Source organism: Bombyx mori, chromosome 25, assembly GCF_030269925.1.
Source record: "Bombyx mori chromosome 25, ASM3026992v2".
Classification (NCBI taxonomy): Eukaryota; Metazoa; Arthropoda; class Insecta; order Lepidoptera; family Bombycidae; genus Bombyx; species Bombyx mori.
Window position 1 is genome coordinate 4,075,921 of NC_085131.1, and position 24,615 is coordinate 4,100,535.

General features: G+C 38.4%; 1 protein-coding gene across 1 annotated transcript in view; it reads right to left on the reverse strand.

Moving 5' to 3' along the window:
• Positions 1-24,615, reverse strand: part of LOC101739010 (myosin-I heavy chain) — a 111,552-nt gene that overhangs the window by 65,444 nt on the left and 21,493 nt on the right. The window contains exon 2 of the mRNA XM_012697658.4: positions 7,183-7,247. The gene's annotated coding sequence lies outside the window, so the exon portion shown is untranslated. The remainder of the gene's footprint in view (positions 1-7,182; positions 7,248-24,615) is intronic.

Genomic DNA, 24,615 nt, shown 5'->3' on the forward strand with positions numbered 1-24,615 from the left:
TTACATTTCTAATCCCTTTGCTATAACGCTCTAACGTTACGCACGATTAACTAAGCGTCTCGCAATTAAGCTACTGAATGTATCAATTGGTAAGCGTTTATATTATAGTAAGAGTTTTTGCTTGCGTTTTTAATTTTTTATTAAGGTTTATTCAATTCTGGTTAGCAAGTAGTAAAGTATTTTATAAATCATTATTATATACGAGATTGTTATTCTAAAATTACTACGTGAATTAGACGCGTTAAAATTTATTTTCTATACTTTGTTATGAAGTTTTTGATTGTGAATCGTTGTATCGCTATCTACTAGTGTATACTTTTTGAACTTGAAGGCATTCGAGCATACGGCCCACTTGATGGTGAGTGGTTACCGTCGCTCAATGTCGTCAGTTACCTCTAGGTTGCAGCCTAGTCGCTGCCTACTGTTGGGTATTCTGAGTAAATTTCTATTTCATTTATACATGTAATAATAGGTATAATTGGGAACGGATTACAGTCACTTGGCCCCGATGATAGGATTCCCTGTATCATGGAACCAGAGACAGTTATATAGGTATTAAGCATCCAAACACAAAGCAAGGAGGCCTGTTCGTTATACAAATATTTGCCCGATGTTTGAATCGAATCCGCTGACTTCCCTCGGCGACTATGGCAATCGGATCAATTCAAAATCCATTTCGTTTACAGCAAGAAAACAGAAAGGCAAATCATCATTCAAAACGAGCCTCATCTTACCGCGGCGTAGGGCAGCGTCAAAGGGACTACGTGAACATGGAATGCCTGAAGCTTACAATTTCACTTTCAAAGCCCTTTCGACTAGGTTCCTTAGTATCACATTGCGGGTTTTATTACGAACCACGTCGAAGGATTTATCACCATTTTCGACGGAACTTAGCTAGAGCGCACGACGCCGGTGTCAAATTATTTGTCTTTGTTTTGTGCACAGGGAAAAAAAGTCGTAAAGAAATCATGATCTCTCTTTATTATTTCCAAATGTTATTGAATACGCTTCTAGATTTTATTGAAGGAAAATAGAAATAGTTTTAAATTCACTGAAATTAAAGGAAAACTAGTTCGTTGTGCTACGTCCATTGGATTACTGTTAGTCAGTTTCGTAGCTTAACACGACAGGTCTATTATTTAACCATCGGTCTCAGAGCTATAAATTCATGGAAGCGGCATTAATCCCTTTTATTGTATTGTAATTATGTTTCAACGGGTCCTAATCTATAATTCACAGCTGTTACACATTTAGCGTCCAACGTGTGACTTGATAACAAAAACAGAGCACTAATGAAGTGAATTTAGAGACTCATGTTAAACTAATCAACGAATTAGGTTATCCCGGAGAGCTCGAGCGTTTGAATTGGGTCGAGAATGTTTAGCGGCAGGGGATTTGCAGACGTAGGGTAAAAGCAACATGCTTCGTATACATTCATTAAAACTTTAAATTAAAAGGGTGGAAATACTGAGGCAAATGTAAAAATACTTTAATTTAAAAATACTTTTTAGTGTTAGATTAGTTTTTGTTGTTTTGAAATGAGGCTGTTTGTTGGGTTTCATACGAAGGAAGTTTCTTCGGCCGTTTATTAGGAGTTATAGGGTATAACTACTTAAATTTTTGGACTTTATGTGTGAAGAAGAACGGATGATTTTACGTTGTACTTTATACGGGCTCAAATAACCTCTTGACATGTGTTAGACGGTTAACGTAGATAGGTAGTATGCTTGTAAAATTAGGCTGAAGACTTTTTAAAATCGCGATTCGAAATGAGTTCAGCCAGAACTGAAACAGAAAACTCAAATACGTTTACGACTTTTGGATTTTATATTACAATTAATTGTATTTATTAAAAAAAATCTAGAAATAACATAATTTGTTTCGCAAAAAATATGTAGTTATTATTGAAAAATGGAAAATATACTTCATCGTCGAAGTTCTTAAGGTATATGTAATTTTCACAACATCTCTAAAATAAATATTATTACATTAAAAAAATCGGTTCAAATTTCTCTTCATTTTCACGGCCCACCTGGTGTTAAGTGGTTATGGGAGCCAATAGACTGCAAAACGTGAATCTCTGGATTCTATGTAATTACGAGATTTTTATTAAATGATGTTATTTATTAGTCGGCGGAGTCATTGGTGAACATGAGATAAATACGTATTTAATTTAGAAAAATCGGTACCTGTCTCTATGGTAATGTGAAGAGGGACCATTCTAAAAGGACATTAATGAACTTTGTGAAAGAGGATACGCGAGAGAAGAGTATCAGTACAGATATGATGTATAATGAGGTTTGACGCCACATAGCGGGATAATGGTAAGAAGTATAGGTACCTGCCTAGGGGAGTCGAAGACCGGCATACTTACATCATTCGATACAAAAATACCCGGTGTCTTATCTGTGCGACGACTTCAGTATTGGACAGTATAACTGTTTAGGAGCAAAAAGCAATCAGTTTGGCACCTACCCATGCAGACTTCCAATTACCATCAGTATTTATATAAATTTATAGAAATTGTGGGATGGATCTTGAACGTTCAACTTTGAAGTCATTCGTGAACAGCCTTTTTTGGTGGTAGGACGTCTTGTGAGTCCGCACGGGTATGTACCACCACACTGCCTATTTCTGCCGTGAATCAGTAATGCGTTTCGGCTTGAAGTGCGGGGCAGCCGTTGTAACTATACTGTGAGACCTTAGAACTTATATCTCAAGGTGGGTGGTGCATTTACGTTGTAGACATCCACCAGGTGGGCTGTGCTCGTCTACCCATCAAAGCAATCAACAAAAAAAAGGTTTTTCAGTCAACGTTAATGTGTGTTATATTGGTACAGTTCAGATATAATTTAGTTTTAAAACCTTGCGCGGGAGGCCACCAATGCGGTGGACCGACCAAATTAAAACTGCAGTGGGAGGTCCCCTAAATGAGTGCAGTAGAATGGCCTCGAGCAGGGAGAGATGGCGCGACATCGTGAGACGCATCAAGTCTGCCCCTTACAACACTACATGACGATCACGACCACTCTGTCAAGAGTGACACGACTGAGAAGAAGAAGAACCAACCAAACCAAAACCTTGTACCCAAGTACGTATTTCGTTAAAAAAATTATACCGGTCTGCGGTAGTTGAGCACATGCATAGTTACTTGCAGTAGTAACACTCGATACAGATACACCAGGAGTGTTATATTTTAGTCTACTAAGCGCTTTTCCTGTCGACCTTTGAATTGCTTAATTGAAAAAATTCCCAAGTCCCAGTTGAGATTCAGTTTGAGCCTTTGATCATTGAAAAAATTAGGTCACGAATCTATAGGGGAGTTTTATGGCCCTTGTCGATGACTGAGATTTTGAGGCCGACGTAAGAACGTAACTGTATAGGGAAATGGCTATAATTACATCTGTTTGTAATACTCTATCGTGGGTTTGTTTTATGTATCCAACATCTGAAAATCTTGTTGGAGAATCTTAAAAATTTAATATATAATAATTTTTTTAATAGAACTAAATTTCTGTAGTGATTTACATAAAACTTAACATAACTTATTAAAGCAAATTACAGAGATCTGAATCTTTCTACTGCGTCACAAACATTCAAGATACAAAGTGTCTTAAAAAGTTCCTTGTAAGGATGAATGTAGGACAGTCAAGTGGTTGCAGGCTTTTGAATGTGAGCGCGACTTGACTCTACATCTACTGTGTACATATAGTTTTAGGTTACTGAACTCTACACATATAATATTTAGGCAGTTATTTTCTTGTTTTTTTTCAGTTAGTTGGTTTAGCTTTGTCTATTTTTAGCTTTTTTTTTTCACTGACTAGATATATGTATGGACGAGCTCACAGTCCACTTGATTTTAATTATCGAAGCTCGCAGATATTACAATGCAAGTTCCACATGAGAAATGAGGTCGGATTCGTTATATATTCGTTATAGCATTGTTTAACAGCCGCCCCACCCCTCAAAACGAAATGCATTGCCGTTTTCCGATACTTTATAGATCGCGATCCTACCAAAAAGTCGTGTATGGGATTTGCTATTTAATATTAGATGTGCTTTTTCTTTATTCTTATTGTTTTTACATACATATTACTTACATATTATTATTGTTTTTATTTAACATAGCAAAAGTCTATTTTAGCACTTACTAATAATTTAAAAGTAAAAAAACCAGATAATGTTCTGTGTCGCGTTCCGGAAGTTCTGGTCGGAGGTGGATGAGATAATATTTATTTTAATTTCAATATTCATCGTATTAATCGTACGTACTCGTTGCTTTCGAACTTTGTCAAAAAGTGGATTTATTTTTGTATTTATTAGCATCGACTTTAAAGAGAAGATATATTTGGAGCGACAACAGTCCGAATGTTTTTCGGTGCTTAGAGTCATAGAACGCAAGATTCTATTTACTGTCGTTAGTGCAATTCAAGTTTTTATCGGATTTCTTCTATAGGTGATTAGCAAACATTTTTTTTTATTGCTTAGATAGGTGGACGAGCTCACAGCCCACCTGGTGTTAAGTAGTTACTGGAGCCCATAGACATCCACAACGTAAATGCGCCACCCACCTTGAGATACAAGTTCTAAGGTCTCAGTATAGTTACAACGGCTGCTCCATCCTTCAAACCGAAACGCATTACTGCTTCACGGCAGAAATAGGCAGGGTGGTGGTACCCACCCGCACGGACTCACAAGAGGTCCTACCACCAGTAATTACGCAAATTATAATGTTGCGGGTTTCATTTTTATTACACGATGTTATTCCTTCACCGTGGAAGTCAATCGTGAACATTAGTTAAGTACGTATTTCATTAGAAAAATTGGTACCCGCCTGCGGGATTCGAACACCGGTGCATCGCTTCAACACGAATGCACCGGACGTCTTATCCGTTAGGCCACGACGACTACAAAAGAAGCCGAAGAATACCTGTCCGCCCGTCGCTAAGCACTTACCAGACCAGGCATTTGGGAGACATGTGATTGCATTCTAGACATGTAGACAGCGGACAAACATATTTTTTCGCGAGATATTGGCAGAACAATGAGATTGCTAATACCAACACTTGATGTGATGACAAACCATGCTTTATTCTCCATGCTTTATGCTCTGTTTTCCTGTAGTGTACCGAGTAATACCTATTTATTACTATTTTAAGAATATTTGTGACATGTATATATTTTTGTTTGGATATTTTTAAATTACGCAATTTTTTTATAGATTTTTATTAATGTTAGCGATGTTAATCCTTCATTCGTGAACATGAGTTGGGTGCTTTCGAGATTTGAACACCACCCTAGTCGCATCGCATCGCATCGGGCCGTCTTATCCTTAGGCTACGGTGACACTTTAGAGTTCAATCTCACCATTTCGAGATGTTGGTGGGAATGTGTGATTATTTCCAGTAAAAAATAAATTTAATCAATCGAAGGATCATCAAGCGCATTTCAAATTTAATTTGTTCCAAATTCATATTCCTTCGGATGACGTCATAAAATATTCTTGAAGCGACGCCGCGGTACACGCTACACTTCCTTTGTTAAACTTTGTGCTGAATTATAAACAGCGTATTGTCTATTGTGCCCTGAATGGTGCATCCGTGCACCTTTGGCTCGATGGCCGGGATAATTTAAGCCGCAAACGGGATAAATATGTCGCGACTCGGGAAGTTATTTTCCTGTTTTTGTACAGTTTATAAGTAATATTAGTAATAGAATAGTGTTATTTATCTAATATTAATACGTAAAGCAAAAACTTTGTATCCCTTTTTACGCAACATTACGTGGACGGAGGAGTATGAAATTTTCTACACTTATAGAGAATATAGAGAAGAAGTGCACAATGTTAATATTTTTTTTAAATAATTCATAAAAGATACATTAAATCAATAAAGAAAACGTTACACACACTACATACCATGTATTTGACGCATACACGCATGCATACTGTTTATTGTCAAACTTTTGTTCTTGACGCCTGTTGTCAAATTGAGAATAGATAAAATATTGTTTGTCTTTGTTAATATTTTTTATAGTGTAGCCTTGGCGAAATTTGTGATTATAGAAGTATAAAATACAATCATAATAGTGTACAAACTTACAATTCCAATTAATTATAGTCGAATTTCGACTACTGCGGGAACTCTAGTAAATTTTAATTTTCATACTTGTTTTGACTCAGCTCGATTTTTATTTTGGTTCATTTATACGGATCACCGTTTTTAAAAAGGAGCTCACTATAATTTATGTAAATAAAAACGAAAGTTTTTTTTTTAATTCTGTGGCTATTGTGACAAAGGTCGCTAGAATTATTGCTTGTTCTCCCCCGAGGTTCCTGTCATAGTACCATCAAAATAAGATAGGTAGAGTAATTTCAATATATTGATGTTGTCCATATAATTGATGATCGATATAATAGAATGTGCCCGAATTTCTATATTTAGTAAAATTTTAAACGACACAACGTTTAACTGAAATTTACTCGGAAACTTTTTTTTTATCCTACCTATGCTGATGGCTTTGAGAGGCTATGTCAGCTTTACCCTAGGTGATCTCTCGGGGCTCAAACTAGGTGTTGCTAACGCTGGCCCTAGCAAGAGCAGTCCTTCGCAGAATTTACCACTGGATCGGAAACGCGACCCACTGAGAAGATCCGGCGAGAAACTCAGTGGGTTGTGTCTATATGGGTGACTCGGACACATTTACGACACAAGAAACAGCAAATGAATTTAACAATAATGTTTTATTTAAATTAAACTCGTCTTTGTTAAATCTCTTTTGTATTGCTGTGTGTTTCAAATTTATTAATCTTGCAGAAGAACTGTGTAATACTTTCCGACTTGTTTTATTTTTATTTATTGTGTAATTTGTAGGCATCAGAAAAAGCATGGAACTAGACTGTAATAATGTCGAACTACGAATTCTTTTTTTTTAGTTTGGCATTACAAACTCCGTACGACTGCAATATCCGAGAAAGGACCTCATAACATTTCAATTAATTACACTTATCCAATCTTCGTTTACACAATTCATAGTTATATACAATTGAGAAAAAAATTTAAATTCCTAAATAAAAAGCAGCCACAGTTTTGTTCTTCTGTAAGCTCCGCGTATGAAATACGTGATCGGAAAGTATTTGAATGTATCTTAGGACAGGTGATGGTTTTGGGTGTATGAACGCACCTGTTGTTTGAGTCTTTGTCACGTCGAAGGGTTAAGTCGTCACGGTCGCCTCATCGTAAGCTTATCTGAAAATAAGAAAAAAAAAAACCTTTAATTATTCGACCACCTGCTTTATTTTAACTATAGTACATATACATAAGTACTATGTTTCAATGTGTTTATTTTTGTCACGTTCGCGTGTATAGAGTATGTATAGAAATAATATACCCTTAACGTTTTTATTTTGATATGCGATTAAATTGGGAAAATAATTAGTTGTCATACAATAAAATAAACATTATTTAGTAATTGAATAAATAAAAAATTTGTACAGATAATGTTATTGTTTGATTTAAAATCTTTATAATAAAAAAGAATTTGTAATTAAAACAGTTTAAAAAATATACATATATTCAATTAGACTTCAAAGAATAAACAATTAATAAGACTTAACTTTTACTTTCATTGTAATTTAGGCAACACATTATTTCACGAGTACTTATTTTTATATTTGTATATAAATAATCTTATACAAATAATATGTTACGGGAGTTAATTTTAGAAGTTCAACAAATATATACGATTTCCGTACAATTGTTACAACGAAATTTTTATATACTTGCAATATGTTTACTTATAGAAACTCTGAATAAAAAAGAGAACTGAACTTATAGCTATTGTTTTTTTCTTGATAGATAGAATTAATTGTCACTTGTTTGTAAGACACTGCTTCAAGTAAACATGGAAAACATTTCAATATCCAATCATTGCCAGCGTCGCGTTCCCAACCCCCGCGAAGGGAGAAAACACGCCGAAGGGTATGAAGGCATATCAATGTGTAATATCATATTATGTTACCCAATAAACAAGGACGGTGTACTTGATAATGGGAATCAATAGTATATTTTCCTATACCTATTTGTTGTATGATCGTATGTGGGTCGGGAAATATGATTGTTTTTGAAGTTTATTTGCGTAATTACTGCACTTCGCGATCCAAGGACGATATTATTAAGGCATGTTCGCCCACTAGACGGTGAGTTTTTTTCCTACCTATTCTGATAGCCTTGAGAGTTTATATCAGCTTCTCCTTGACGGGTAGGTGAGCTCACGGGGCTCAAACCGGGTGTGTTGCTAACACTGGCCCTAGAAAGAGCAGTGCTTCGCAGAATCTATCACCGGATCGGAAACGCGACACACTCAGAAGATCCGGCGAGAAACTCAGTGGGCTGTGTTTATGGGTTAATTGACAATTCACTCGTCGAGCCCTTCATCGCAAGCGACGGGTTCGACGAGGACGGTGACCGTTGCTTGTGGTGTCTAAAAGCACCGTTAATGGATCGGGAGGATCCGTAATAACGTGTAAGACGGTGAGTGGTTGTCGTCACTCACACGGCTCCTTCCACTGATGAATCTTTTCAAACCGTTCATACAAGTAACGGCTTTTTTCAAATGTATAATTTTTCTTTTATACACCTGACTAGTTTCATAATCCCTAGAAATTCAATCGCTACCAATAGGACAGTAGTAAATCCAGATCATGCGTTGCTCTGTAAATTCTATTTAAATAATCGATTTTACGCGCGGTCTATCATTAGTATCTACTTTGTTAAATGACAGAAGCATTTATTTACTTAAGTACCTAATACCAGCAACTATACGAAGTTTCAACTGTATTACTAATTTCAATATTTTTTTTGTCGATATTTAGTAAACATAACAAAGAAGAAAATTGATTGACAAATAGAAGAGATACTGGAACTGTTTCGTCTTTGCCTATATACATATGTGTATATCTATAGATTTGTTCGCCTTGTTATTGGAGTGCTACGACACCCAGGTTTAATTCGCGGTCGTTAGTAGGTATCTTTGTGAGAGATTCGGAATCCGATTGTATATGTTCTTCTCTGGTTTGATTTAAGCCATAGTTTTACGACCGAGAGTTGACTTGACGTCAAACTTCTTTGGGAATTAGTATTTCTAGCGTCTAGTCTAAAGAAAAATATGGACGGCTGAAAGCTGATTGAGGCTAGAGGATGAATTTAAGGAAAGAATGAGGATGTTACTACTCACTACTGACGCCGATACTGTATTTTTTATTGCTTAGATGGATGGACGAGCTCACAGCCCATCTAGTGTTAAGTGGTTACTGGAGGCCATAAACATCTACAACGTAAATGCGCCACCCCCCTTGAGATATAAGTTCTAAGGTCTCAGTATAGTTACAAGGGCTGTACCGCCCTTCAAACCGAAAGCATTACTACTTCACGGCATAAATAGGCGGGGTGGTGGTACCTACCCGTGCGGACTTACAAGAGGTCCTACCACTAGTAATTACACAAATTATAATTTTGCGGGTTTGATTTTTATTACATGCTGTTATTCCTTCACCGTGGAAGTCAATCGTGAACATTTGTCAAGTACGTATTTCATTAGATCAGTTGGTACCCGCCTGCGGGATTCGAACATCGTGGCATCGCTAGACACGAATGCACCGGACGTCTTATCCTTTAGGCCACGACGACTTCAAATGTAATAAAAGTGACGTCATTAAGCGATACACGTACCCTTTTCGTTATATCACAAATACCATAAATATTACATTTAAAAATATATATCTTACTTTTACTTTCAGAATGATAGCTTATGTGATGTAAGAAATTAACTACATAATTTCACAGAATAACTGTTTTGTTATAATATTGAAGCAACTGTAATTGTTTTTAATTATAATACTTAATTTATATAGAGGAAAATCCATTAATATATTAATTAATACCGTTCGTTATAAATGTTAGATAACTCATAAATATTCACAGCTGCATTCAGGAAAAACTGGAAGGTGTATACGCGATCGGTCACCCAAACCTCATTACGTACAAGCGAAAATAATACAATTATATATGTTGTACAATTTCGGTTGGGCACACCGGAAGATAGCGGGCCAGCACAATCGTGTCGTATCTGCATAATGTGTTTTATTTTAGTCTTTGAGGTTTTCGAACTTGCAGCGAGTGGCGCGTTCGAATTTTGAACAACTTTGATGAAATCTAATATATAAAATTCTCGTGTCACAATGTTCGTTCCCATACTCCTCCGAAACCGCTTGACCGATTCTCATGAAATTTTTTATGCATATTCAGTAAGCCCGAGAATCGGCTACTATCTATTTTTTATACCCCTAAGTGATTAGGGTTGTCCACCCCTAACATATTTTTTTTTAATTGGACATTTTTTTTTGTTATAATGTATTATGTGGTTGAATGAGGTTTTGTTATTTTTATTTATTCCCTCATCGTTCACAGCACTACATACCTCTTTCACTCATTTACCACATCCTTACACACTTACAATAAGTTAGTTTTTTTTTCTACACTAGAAATTACCTAGAAATCTTATATATGGCAAAACAATGTTTGCCGGGTCAGCTAGTGTTAATATAAGAGTATTAACCTTAGTCCTATGCTTCTATTTTGTACTTGATAGCGGAGCTATCTGCTTCTAACGCTCGAAAATAGATTAACTTTGTAACAGATACGTCTTGTGAAATGCTGCTGGTCTTTATTTTTATTGATTGTATGGGTGGACAAGCTCACAGCCCACCTGGTTTTATTAAGTGGTTACCGGAGCCCATACACATCTACAACGTAAATGCCGCCACCCACCTTGAGATATGAGTTGTATGGTCTCAGTATAGTTACAACGGCTGCCCCGCTCTTCAAACCGAAACGCGTTACTGCTTCATGGCAGAAATAGGCGGGGTGGTGGTACCTACCCGTGCGGACTCACAAGAGGTCCTACCACCAGTGTTCGAAGCGATTACCGTTGCGCCAACGCAAACGAAACATCGATTTGAAATATAAATGGAAAGTAAAATAGTATACGTCCTGGATGGGAACAACTAACTTTTTTCATACCTACTCTAGTAACATCGAGGGGTTATATTAGATTCACTGAACGAGTAGGTAAGCTCACGAGGCTCTAATCTGTGAATTTGCTAACACTAGCCTTAACGATAGCAGCGGTTCGCAGAATCTACCACCGGATCGGAAACGCGGCCCAATGAGTAGATTCGGGGAGAAACTCAGTGGGCTGTGCCTGAGAGTTAATTTGCTCGCCGAACTCTTCGTCGCAAGCGACGTATTCGACGACGACGGTGACCGGTGCTTAAGATACCTAAAAGCACCGATAGTGGATTGGGAGCATCCGAAATGACGTCACAACTCACTAGTAATGGCGCAAGCTATAAATGATCGATTAATAAAAAGAACACTATATTAATATTCTTTCAACGTTGAGGGTAGGACAATGGCATAACGTATGACATTAAGTAAAAAAGTCCGCTAACTTTACTGTTATTGAATTCTTAATTCTATGTTACGGCCGTCTGGTGTAGTGGTAAGTGACATGGTCACTACACAAGGGGGTCGCGGGTTCGAATCCCGCCAAGGGAAGATATTTCTATGATAAATATAAATGTCTTTTCCAGGGTTATGGATGTATATTAAATATATGTATGTGTATAATAAAAATCTTACATTTATTTCCGTTATCTGGTACCTGTAACACAAGTTCTTTACGAACTTATCACGGGACCAGTTAACGTGGCGTGACTGTTAGTATATATATATGTTAGATGACAACACCTTTAGTGTTGCCTATTGAACATCAGAAGCGTCAAGTTAAAATCGAATTAAGAACGAGGTCACAGTTCATTAGTGAGACTAATATAAACGTCTGGTGCAAATCCAGCTCCTAAAACGGAAGCCAGCGTTTTTAGTAAATCGATCAGTAAATAGGACAATTGTCTATGTATTATTGGGAGTTGGGTACACGCCTGTATTTTTTTATTTATTTTTTATTTGCTTAGATGGGTGGACGAGCTCACAGCCCACCTGGTCTTAAGTGGTTACTGGAGCCCATAGACATCTACAATGTAAATGCGCCACCCACCTTGAGATATAAGTTCTAAAGTCTCAGTATAGTTACAACGGCTGCCCCGCCCTTCAAGCCGAAACGCATTACTGCGTCACGGCAGAAATAGGCTGGGTGGTGGTACCTACCCGTGCGGACTTACAAGAGGTCCTACCACCAGTGTATGAATGGATAACGGTATTTTTCGGGATTGAAATTTGTTTTGTAAAAGGTATGTCCAATATTTAATTACTTTTGCAACGATCCAAAGTAGGTTTTAGCTTCGGACACAAAACTGCGCCACAGACCTGACCGAACTCTACTATAGACTTTACTACTCTCTACTAGTCGTCTACTCTCCATATGACAGAATTGACAGTAACTCAAAATATTCATTTTGTTAATCTCCACACGCTGACAGACATGCAGTTGGTTTTAAATATTGCTATTCACACAATATAAACAGCAGCGAGCATTCGTAAACACTTTTCACGAGGCACACAGCTTTCAGGGATTGTTTAATTATCATTTATCGAAGATCGGAAAGCATAGTAAAAAAATTAAGCCCTGACTTTTTGCATATCGTCGTTGTCAAACCTAAATCTGCTATGTACAATTTTTGAGTTTTTACTTTTTGACCTTTTCGTATAGTTCACAGCCCTATATACCGTATAAAAAAACTGTTATGTGTCTATAGTTTTAATATTTATCTATAGCTTGCATTTGATATAGTTCTTAAAAATTGACTTTCACATAAAATTTTATAAGAAAATGTTTTTACTCGTTATTTCAAAATAGAGTTTTGGACATAGCAGATTTGGTTTGACAGCGACGATATCATGCCAGTGCTCATATCAGTACAATCAGTGCTCTCTCTCTCTCTTCTCAGCTATTTATCCCACATGGTGGTGGGGTCAGCTTTCCTGACTTTACTTCTCCACTTCGCTCTGTCTTCGACATCCTCGTCAGCAACATTGCATTCTCTCTTGTCCTTCAGCACTACGTCCCTCCACCTTGTCTTGGGTCTGCCTCTAGGTCTCCGACCGGGGAGGTCGAGCAGTAGCGCCAAATTTTCGACGTAGTCAGGCGGCTTCCTTTTCACGTGACCATACCATCTCAGCCTACTCTCCTGCATCTTGTCGGCGATGTCCCGTACACCTAGATTTTATCGAGCCTAGTCACGCCGCACATCCACCTCAGCATCTTCATTTCAGCAACTTGAATGGTATGCACGTTCCTTTTCGTTGCCGCCCATGTTTCGCTGCCATACATAAGAACAGGCCTTATTATTGTCTTATAGACCATACCCTTGAGCTTAAAAATCAGTGCTCATATGTCGCAATTTTGACCAACGCAACGCCATCTGATTTACCATTGTAAATGTATATATACAACTAATTGAATTGAATGGTTCGTTAAAATAAATAAAAATAACCAATTGCAACTATAAATAACGTTATAACGACCGATTACAGTGAACGCCTCATTAGGGAACGCACTCATTAAAAGTATTGAGCAATGAATAGCTTCCGTTTTGTATCAAAGCTCGTAAAATAACGAATCATGTTGTAAGTAATGTAATAACTCGCGTATTAAGTACTTACTTACTGTAAGCAGATTAAAATATATATCCTTAATTAACGTACAAACTGAACGAAAAAAGAGCTCACATAAATGGTGTTAAGGGTTAAGCCGATGCTTGGCCGTGGATATCAATCACATTAATGCAACCGATATTAAATCTCAATTATAGTTAACTCATCACACAATTTAAGCAGAAACTGATGACAGTTTCGCGGCCCTATCACTAACCCGTTAGAGGGTGGAGAACTCATTGTTACACGGGGAGCGCTCCAAGGTACAATTTGATCCCATCACTATCCCTTTTGGACCATGCATGACCTTAGCGGACTTAATAGCACCTGCAACCATGAGCTAATCAATTGTGAGTTTTAAAGATTCTTCTGCTAAGCATCTTCTGACTCTTAAGAGTAATTTCTTTTTTCTTCACACAACGTTTCAAGAGTATTATTAGAATTTTTCTAATGGTCAAGGAAAAATACGTGAAGATATTGCAATGAGTTGTATTTCGAACAAAATACAGCATATGCTTATAATAGATTCGCTCAAAAACTAGTTTAGTTTACTACCATCTTATATCTTCCTTCTAAAAACATGAAGGATGATAGTATGTATCCTTTCGAGAATATGGGCAATAGTTATTTGAATTGTCGTGTCCAGTCAAGAAGTCGTTCTGCGTGAATATTAATACAAAGGACCCTCACAGTCTTGTTGTGGTTGTTTTTGATGCAAAACAATAACACTCCCATTAGCAAGATCCTGTTTGGAGGGCGGGAATGAACTCTGGACTTTGAAACCCTTTGTTTGCGAAGTGTTGGTGTGAGCTATGGCTTCAGCGAATATTTAAGTTTATTGTAGATCTGGATTATGTGGTACTAAGGTCTACTTCTAAGTTTACATGGGAAAATGTGATCATTTTTCCCTCGTCTAAGGCAGGTATATGGCCCATAGACCCTACCGCCCCATCTGCCTTGAAACATTGGTTCCAAGTTTCGAAAGACCAAAACGCAAGAGTTTGTGGCGTGCCAGTATTTATTGGCAAGAAGATTCCAAATTACAATTTCAATATTGAAGGATGATACTTGTCGAAGCATAAAATTTCATTCCTCATATTCCACTCAAGAATAAATATTTTATATTATAAATCTTCACATCTTCTGGTCGGAGTTTCATACGCCACGATCTAATAAGGGATTGAGGTCAATCGAGTAACTAAATTCCTGTTTAAAAGTTCTTTGTGGCATAAATTGCAACTCATAACACTATTTATTACCTACTAGCGACCCGCCCTCGCTTCGCTTCGGAAACATTAAAACAAACATGAAATAAACAAAAAAATTAAAAAAAAGTAGCCTATGTTCATCAGGGACAATGTCGGCTTCTAATGGAAAAAGAATTTTTCAAATCGGTCCAGTAGTTTCGGAGCCTATTCGAAACAAACAAACAAACAAATCTTTCCTCTTTATAATATTAGTATAGATCACTGATACTTCGGCTAGTACTACTAACAATAAGTATAGAACTCCGAAATTAATTTTAATAAAATATTTACAGTCTTTGTGAACTTATTTTTTATTGCTTAGATGGGTGGACTCCAGTAACCACTTAACTGTGAAAGTTGTTACTGGAGTTCATAGACATCTACAACGTAAATGCCGCCACCCACCATGCGAGCGAACATGCTTACCGAATAATCAAAGTTCGCAGATTAGGGATTGAGCATATTAGTAGTTATCACTAGATTATACTCCGTATTTGAATATGCTGCTGAGATGTGGAATGTTTTTTTTATTGCTTAGATGGGTGGACGAGCTCACGGTCCACAGTGGCTGCCCCACCCTTCAAACCGAAACGCATTACTGCTTCACGGCAGAAATAGGCACGGACTCACAAGAGGTCCTACCATCCGGATATTCCTTTACGGTGGAAATCAACCGTGAACATTTGTTGAGTACGTATTTCATTAGAAAAATTGGTACCCGCCTGAGATTCGAACACCGGTGCATTGCTCAACACGAATGTACCGGACGTTTGATCCTTTAGGCCACGACGACGAACATCTAGATACTTTAAGAATTCGCAGTACAGACTCTGATGGCAGCTTTCTTTGCATACGTTACACGACGAGATAACCAATCAATGGAAAGCCTTGTCGTGCAAGGAGGGGTGGGTGGACGGTGCAAGACCGTACTGGAGTTATCTAATGCGATTTACCGACCAAATCGGAATTGCAGTGGGAGTTTCCTTTAATTGCTGCAGCAGAATGTTCTGAAGTACGGTGGGATTGCGAAAAATTGTAAGATGCATCGAATATGCCCCCTTCCAAGTCTATGTAGCCTATAGCGAGTGAAGTCACTCAACATCGTTATTTAGATTGTAATATATGATGAGCCATACAGGATGGTATGACTGTCCGGCCTATTTCTGCAAGGAAGCATTCTAGTTCGAGGGGCCGGTCAAGGTAGCACGCAGCATACACGTGATATCTGTCGCGAATAAAAGTAATAATGCGCTTAAAGGGCACGGAATATTTTTAAATGACTTCCCTGTTTTTACCGTAAAAGGAATTTGTATGCGTTGTATGTTTTCCTCAAGCCGTAATATTATTATAGATATCCAATGCGGAACGCCGGCTGTTGAGTTGAAGTGTAATTTTTCACGCCACATATGCACGCACGTAGATTTCTGTTAAATCATCGATAGAGATGATAACGGAAATCGCAGATATCCATTCTGTTGTTTAGATCTTTATCTTGTTTAGATACATCTTATTATTTAGAAGCGCGGTGACCGGTGTTAAAGAAACAAAATTGCCACTGTATGTAGACGAGCATGCAGCACACCAGATGGTGAGTGGTCATCGTAGTTCATGGATATCATCATCTATATTTAAAGACAGTAGCGACAAAAAAAGCAAATAAATAGCAATATTGGTCTATTTCATGCTCATATTCAGTCACACGCCTTTCCTTAATTTTTATACCTTTTTCTTCTATGTTGTATCACTCTTGTCAGAGCGGCCATGGTAATTATTCAGTATCGTTGCTGTGGGCAGATGTTATGCGCCTCACGAGCATCGCCACTCCTCCCGGTTTGTGATGAGTCTGGTATACTCATGCAAATAGCCGCCAAATGCTGTCTTGACTTGTTCGGTCCATCGCATGGGCAACCTTCCACGCGGTGTGGTGCCTTTTACTTTGCCCTGAACGACAAGGCGCTCTATGGAGTCATTTCCTCGCCGGGAGATATGTCCGAAAAATAATAGTATGCTCCCATACACGAGCGCCGAAAGCCGCTGCTTTATGCCGAGTTCTTGAAGAAGTTCTTCTAAAAAGTATTAAAACGAACGTAGTGCAAAATACCCAAATCTACAAGCTATAATGTTCGAGTGTATACAGAGTTGCGTGCGCCAGTCATGATTACTTACAATGAAGCGCCACTATAGGTGGCTCCGTCAGCACGCGATCGTCGCGAGATATCCGGTAATGTGGTATCATTGGTTAATTATATCTGCATAATACGGGCCGCTGACTTATAACGCAAAAAGTTTCATCAAAATCGGTCGAGCGATTTCAGCGAGATGCTTTAACGAACAAACAAATGCGGTAGGCAGCGGCTTGGCTCTGCCCTTGGCATTGCTGAAGTCCATGGGCAACGGTAACCACTCACCATCAGGTGGGCCGTATGCTCGTCTGCCTACAAAGGCAATAAATAAAAAAAAAATTGATAACTTGATGTTAGGGGATTTTGTCGTATGTTTTTTGTACTCTGTTAAGTGTTACATTCTAGCTTCGTCCGTGTCGACTAAACTGTATATAGTGTGGGCGAGACTCGTTCACAGTAGTGGGATGAAAGGCATCCCGTACTCTTTCCCGGGATTAAATTTGTTTTTTTTTTTTCAAATTTCGTTAAAATCCATTCAGTGCTTTGGGCGTGAAAATGTAAGAGAAAAAAGTTAGTTTCGCATTTATTCTGTTAGTATGGATTATACTATAAAAATAGTAGTTTTATTTATTAAAAAATTAAAATAGGTTTGTGCATCGAATTCTACGAAATATGTTCAATTGACAGCAATTAGAAATTACTTGGTTCTTATTTCGCTGACTTAACTAGACTCAAATTGTGTTTCATTCTAATTATATTACTTTTGGCGTCATTTTTTACGGTAGGTACTCCGGGAAGCGGTTGAGGACTATTAAAGTAATTGCGATTGTATTTCTGTTATGGTTCGTTATCAAGGTATTTAAGCTGTACATCGCTGATGGGCAGACTGGCCATCTTTTTTTTTATTACGCTTGTACGCAGACGAGCATACGGCTCACCTGATGATGAGTGGTTACCGTCGCCCATAAACGTCAGCAATGCTCGAGGGTAGACCAAGCGGCTGCTACCGTTACGTTAATTGTATGTTATATACATACAATTATCATACAGGCTTACTTTTATTTTATTTTATTAATCATGTATTACTGGTGGCCCGGAGGCCTTTCCAGTTTCATCAAGATAGTTGGGCGAGCAAAGTCTGAGCCAGTAGGGGTGATATTTGCTAACAGCTGCTCGAGCGCCTCCAAAGAAGACCTAACAACTCAAGAGCAGCTGCTTCGCGTATGAATCTACCTGATCGGTATTTCGACCCGCTGAGAAGATCCGTTGGATGCAGGTGGCAACGGACCGGTCGCACTGGACATCAGTTGGAGAGACCTATGTTCAGCAGTGGACAGTAGACAGGCTGAAATGATGATGATGATGAGAAGATCCGGCGACAAACTCAGTGGGCTAAAGCACCCTTCTCAAATGGGAATACGTGAAAGCTTTACCAAAAAAAAAACACGCACACACAAGAAAGTAATACACACCCGTGATAGGTCTTACCGCATACGGATATATCTACGAATACGAGCCACAAGCAAAACTATATGGGTTTATATTATTATTTTTGCAATGCGGAACCCTAAAAGACATTTCCAGTTTTCGATTTAATATAGTCTGGGATTGGTTCGGCCGAGCGTGGAGGACAAAAGGCAAACAACGATATCACATCACGGACAGTACTCCCGCACGTCCGTCGCGTGCGACATATTAAACATGTGTGCATGGATATGTTCAAATGGGATTTCAATAAAAAAAACTAACAGTTGTAATAAATATGTCGCCATGATATGCGTTCTTCATATCACACGTTACACAATACGTGAGATTTATAGATAGCTAATTTACTTGCGGTTGCAAGGGAAGATATAACTTCCTGTGTATTACTACTTTGGATGTAGTCATATGTTCCGGTTGGAAGTATGATAGTCAAGTGATTTTCATCAATGTGTCTACGGACTGCAGTAACAATTAAATGGAGTTATGCTGTGAGCTTCCGAAATCTGTAAGATACATAAGATTATTTTTATATTTTTGATTACTTAGAATATATATTGTTGGTTTTTTTTTAATTTGATTTATGTACGGGCAGGTTATCTGTTAAAGTTCCCGTAAAAGACAGGGGAAAATAGTCGTGGCGCTTTTGTGTATGTGTATGTGTTTGTAATAATTTTGTCATGCGTTAACTCGGTTTGATTCGGTGGGATTTGTAAGTACTTTCTATTTAAATTTTACTATTTGATTTGTTCTATGTGAGTGTTTTTCATTTGTCTATGTGTGTAAGTATATATTTGTTATTGATTGCATGAAAATTGTATTTAGAACAAACAATTTGAATGTAAATAAATCTCATTCTTATAGACTCTTTACTTAAGATCCCTGTTAATAACTGCTCTAGTTTTTTTTCAATATTTCACGTCTATTCTTACAATATATTTAATAAATCGCTATTCCTGAATTAATTTTTACATCGAAAACCGTTAAGCAAACACGAATTAATTAAATGAAAATTGAAGGCAAAATCAATTATCCAATTAAAATGAACCTCATAATCAGAATAGCCCTCGGAAAGGGCCCATAATTAATTAACGTTTTAAAAGCCGGTAATTGACCTAATTTTCCTATTGACTAAATACTTCAAAAAGATAAAGAGATTCGGTATTTTTTTTCTATATCGATTTTATATTTGTGTTAAGTAATTATCATTACCGAGAAGGATCGTTAGTCGAAAAAACCAATTAGACGTTATTTTGTTGAGCTATTCATACCTGAGAGTTTTTGTAAAGTTAATTTTGACTGTCTACGGATGCGTCTTATGAGATGGCACGTGTAGGTACCACTTACTTATTTTTTTTTTTATTGCTTAGGTGGATGGACGAGCTCACAGCCCACCTGGTGTTAAGTGGTTACTGGAGCCCATAGACATCTACAACGTAAATGCGCCACCCACCTCGCCCCGTTCTGCGACGAATCCTTAATGTGGTCCGGTTTGAGAGGCCGTTGTACTCTAGAACAGAGATTTGGAACTCATGTCTCAAGGTGGGTGGCGGCATTTACGTTGTTGACGTCTATGGGCTTCGATAACCACTTAACACCAGGTGGGCTGTGAGCTCGTCCACCCATCTAAGCAATAACAAAAAAAAAATAAACAAAATGTGTGCAATTCACACGTGGTAGAAGTGAAACCTTCCAAAATTAAAATACAATTATCCTAAACGTCTTAAGTATATGTAAAATTTTGTCATTAGTAAATAATTGTAAGGTAGCGCCCTCTGTGAATTGATATTTTAATTTCACGTATAATCCTAAATTAAAATTCACTACAAGAGCTTTCATACACACGTTAGTATTAAAAAATCTCACAGATGGCGCTGTATTAAATAGTATGTATATTTCTGTCTCATTCTTTGCTGGCTTCATCCTACACATTTTTGTATTTGTGTCTCTTACCTGTCGTTTTTTCCGTTGCATCCGGTTTGAAATCACAACGATTCTAAAGAAGTTTTCACTTCAAAAAAACACTTAAGATCAGGTAGTTTATAAGTTCGTTCACGTGTCCAAGCAAACAAATGCGAAAGTATGTGAGAATTTAAGTTTGTTACTGTTTCAAGCAAAGACTACTAGACGAATGTGGATGAAATTCCACAAATAAATAGTTTAATCATCATAATAGCACGTAGACTATAATACGTATAATGCAATTAAGGTACAAAATGCGTGCGCAAATAAATTAATGAAATAGATGCTTTTCATACAATCAGCTACAGTCACGACGGAGTGCCACCCGGTTTCACTATTATTTTTTAAAAGGTATTAATTTTTTTATTGTCAAGTTAATCATGAACACATCGTGGTTATTTATGTAGGTATGTAGCAATCTCACAGTTAAGTCAGAGGACTTTAATTACGATAGTTTGTGACCTTGTCTTTGTTGACCTACTGATATTATTTTCGGAGTAGCAACATCGCATATTTTACTAACAAACTCCTTATTAAATGTCTCCTTCCTGTTTAACGTACTGGAAGCAAGCCGTGTTATAAGTCGGTAATTTGAAGCGTGGCTATCATTAGGAGATATTAGAAAAAAAACTTGAATTGCGATAAGGACATTTTTATGTTAAACTAGCTGCTGACCCGGCAGACTTCGTAGTGCCTCAATCGATAAAACAAACAAAAGGAATCCGTCCGAAGGGGGACACATCAAAAGAAAAACAAAATTGTTATTTTTTATTTAATTCCGAGCATTTTCATATTCATTTTCACCTTTTAAACCTTCTCTGGACTTCCACAAATAATACAAGACCAAAATTAGCCAAATCGGTTCAGCCGTTCTCGAGTTTTAGCGAGACTAACGAACAGCAATTCATTTTTATATATAGAAATTTGTATAATGCTAATCCAAGTACAACAGCAGTCGAACCGTTGGTGTATCGAGCAAATCATTCGCACTGTGGAACACGCTTCGTTTGTAGTTATCAAAGCTGGTGACCTGCGACGGAGCGTCTATAGTGCTCTTCATACTATACCGTCAGCGCCTCATCACCACAAACCGTAAAAACTTTTTTCCGTATCAAGCGCATTAGATTTTTGATCACCATCATGGTGAACGAGCGAAGAGTTCGTGGTGTTAGTATTATAAAGGAAATTCAATGAAAATACGATGAAATGTAATGTTGAAGTGATTTACGTAGCAACCCTTGACTGAGTTCAATTGCCATATCAGTGTGCTTAGTGCAAGTTTTTTAACGTTCTCGATAGCGTAAAAGTTAACTTAAATTGGTATGGAGTTGGTACGTTTGCCGCTGTTTTATTGCCGCTGTTAACTTTTACGCTATCGAGAACGTTAAAAAACTCTCACTAAGCGCACTGAGCCCACAGATATCGTGTTTGATTCACCTGAAGCCACTAACTCGCATAAGCAACGATAGGGTTCTGTCTCTAAATTGCTCTCGTGCTCGTTCGTATACTTCCGAACGGAATAAATACTCAGCAGTTTCGACAGCCCTACCACAGCGTATATTTGCACAGATATTACATTGTACACGTGGGGGGTCTATTTGATTTATCCCGTCAAATTATAGGTTAATAACCCCAGCCACGTGTAATCGAAAATTTATCGTATCCATTATATTTAGGTCAACCATCTTTGGGATGAAGATTAACGCGATTAATTTACGGCACATTAATCTGTGGATGGATTGGTTGGTTGGTCAGATAGCTTTCATGAGATTTTGTGTGATGTTTTTATTTACTTCCTTACATTTACTGTTACTACCTATAGGTTGTATGGTCAAATTGAAACTTCGATATCTTGTCACAAGATTTAGCCGTGTTAGGTTGTAATATAATGTCTTTCCAAACGCAAATGGAGACAATAAAGTTTTTATTTAAGACGAACACAAAATATAGAAAGAAGGAGAAAGTACACAAGAAATAGATAGTTCAAGCAACACAAGCAGGTACACGAAACAAAAAGCAAAAATTATAAAAGGCGTAGTACAAAAGGAATAATACGGGATGCGCGCTCGCAAGTCAGATTTCGACTGGTGGCGGTGGATCGGTAAAAATGCGACCGATGTACTAGCGAAATATTATATCGCCGCCGCTATACTACAGTTATCGCCTGACTTTGCTTGTGAATTTTATTTTGTTAAGTGTAAATAATGTTTTGTATGATTGTGTGATAAATGAATGTGTTGAAATAAAATAAAGTATGTATGTGTTGTTGTGTAGTGTAATTATAATAAAATAATATAAAATAAATAAATACATGTGAGTCACCCACATCACTCCCCTCCGGAGACCGTGCCTACGGGCGATAATAATCAGGAAAGTGTACTCTCCTGCCTGATCGTGTTGTTCTTACTGGGAGGTGTTGGTGTGGTGGAGTGGGTGGTGTATCTGGTGTATCTGGTGGAGATGTGTGACTTAAGGTCGTGCCGGTGTCATTGCATAGTATATATGCCGGCTTAAGGCGATCTATACTTACCGTCACAGCTTTGTTTTTGACAAGAATAGAAAAATATTTATCGCCTCTTTTAAGCACTTCATGCGGTCCTGTATAAGTAGGTTGAAGTGAGCCACGTAACAAGTCTTCTCGGAGGAATACATGATTACAAGTGGCGAGGTCTTTAAAAACGAATGTTTTTTGTGTCGAATGGTGTTGAGGAGGGACTGGGCGTATCTTCTCTGCAAAGGACCTCATACGAGCCAAGAAGTCGGTGACGTCGGTAGTGTGATGAGTGACATTGTGACCGAAGAATTCACCAGGTAGGCGAAGAGGCTCACCATACACCAGTTCTGCCGATGACGTTTGGAGGTCTTCCTTGAAAGCAGTCCTTATACCGAGAAGGACGAGTGGCAAGGTCTCAGTCCAGTTCGCGTCTGCGTGGCAAGTTATCGCAGCTTTCAGCTGCCGGTGAAAACGTTCAACCAAACCGTTGCACTGTGGATGATATGCTGTTGTTCTACGGTGATCAAAGCCGATGGACTTGGACAACCGTTGAAATAGATCCGACTCGAATTGTCTGCCACGGTCGGTGACAACCTCGACAGGACAACCGTATCGGGACACCCAGCAGGAAATAAATGCTGTGGCCACTGTTTTGGCGGTGATGTCGGTTAGAGGTACAGCTTCTGCCCATCGCGTAAAGCGATCGACGGCTGTAAGGCAGTACCGATAATCACCTGCTGGCGGTAGGGGTCCGATCAAGTCTAGGTGGACATGTTTAAATCGTGCTGAAGGTAGGTCATGCCTGCCCACAGGGGCGGTGACGTGTCTGGTGACCTTCGAGCGCTGGCAATTCAAACATGCCTTAGACCATTCACGGCAATTTTTCCGCATTAGTGGCCAAACGAATCGTTGTGCAACGAGTTTGGCTGAAGCGTTGGGACCGGGGTGGCTGAGTGAATGAAGGCAATTAAATACCTTCTGACGCATCTCTCGTGGGACGAACGGCCTGGGCATCTGCGTACTGACGTCGCAGTACAAAACAGCTTGACTTCCAGGGACGCTCATCTTAGTCAGGCGTAAAGATGTTTCACCTGATAAATGTTCTGCCAGCTCCGGATCTGTGGTTTGTAACTTGGCCATTTCTTCCAAGTCAACAGGCATCTGCAGCTCACAGATGCGAGACAAGGTGTCAGCGACAAGGTTGTCTTTGCCCGAAACAAACCTTATGTCCGTGGTGAACTGGGAGATGAAGTCCAGATGTCTGTACTGACGCGGCGAACAGTTATGCTTCGGCTGCTGAAATGCGTAACATAAAGGTTTGTGGTCAGTATACACAGTAAAGGTTGTTGCTTCAAGCATATGCCGGAAGTATTTTATGCTCTCATATATGGCGAGAAGCTCTCGGTCGTACGGCGAGTATTTCGACTGCGAGGGGCTCAATTTGCGAGAGAAAAATGCTAACGGCTGCCAATCTCCACCTTTAAGTTGCTGGAGTACTCCACCTATTGCAGAGTCCGAAGCGTCTGTCACGAGACTCAACTTTGCTTGAGTATCGGGATGGGCTAGGAGAGCTGCATTGCATAGGCTGGTTTTGCAATCTTGGAAGGCTTGCAATGACTTTCCCTCGATAGCGACGG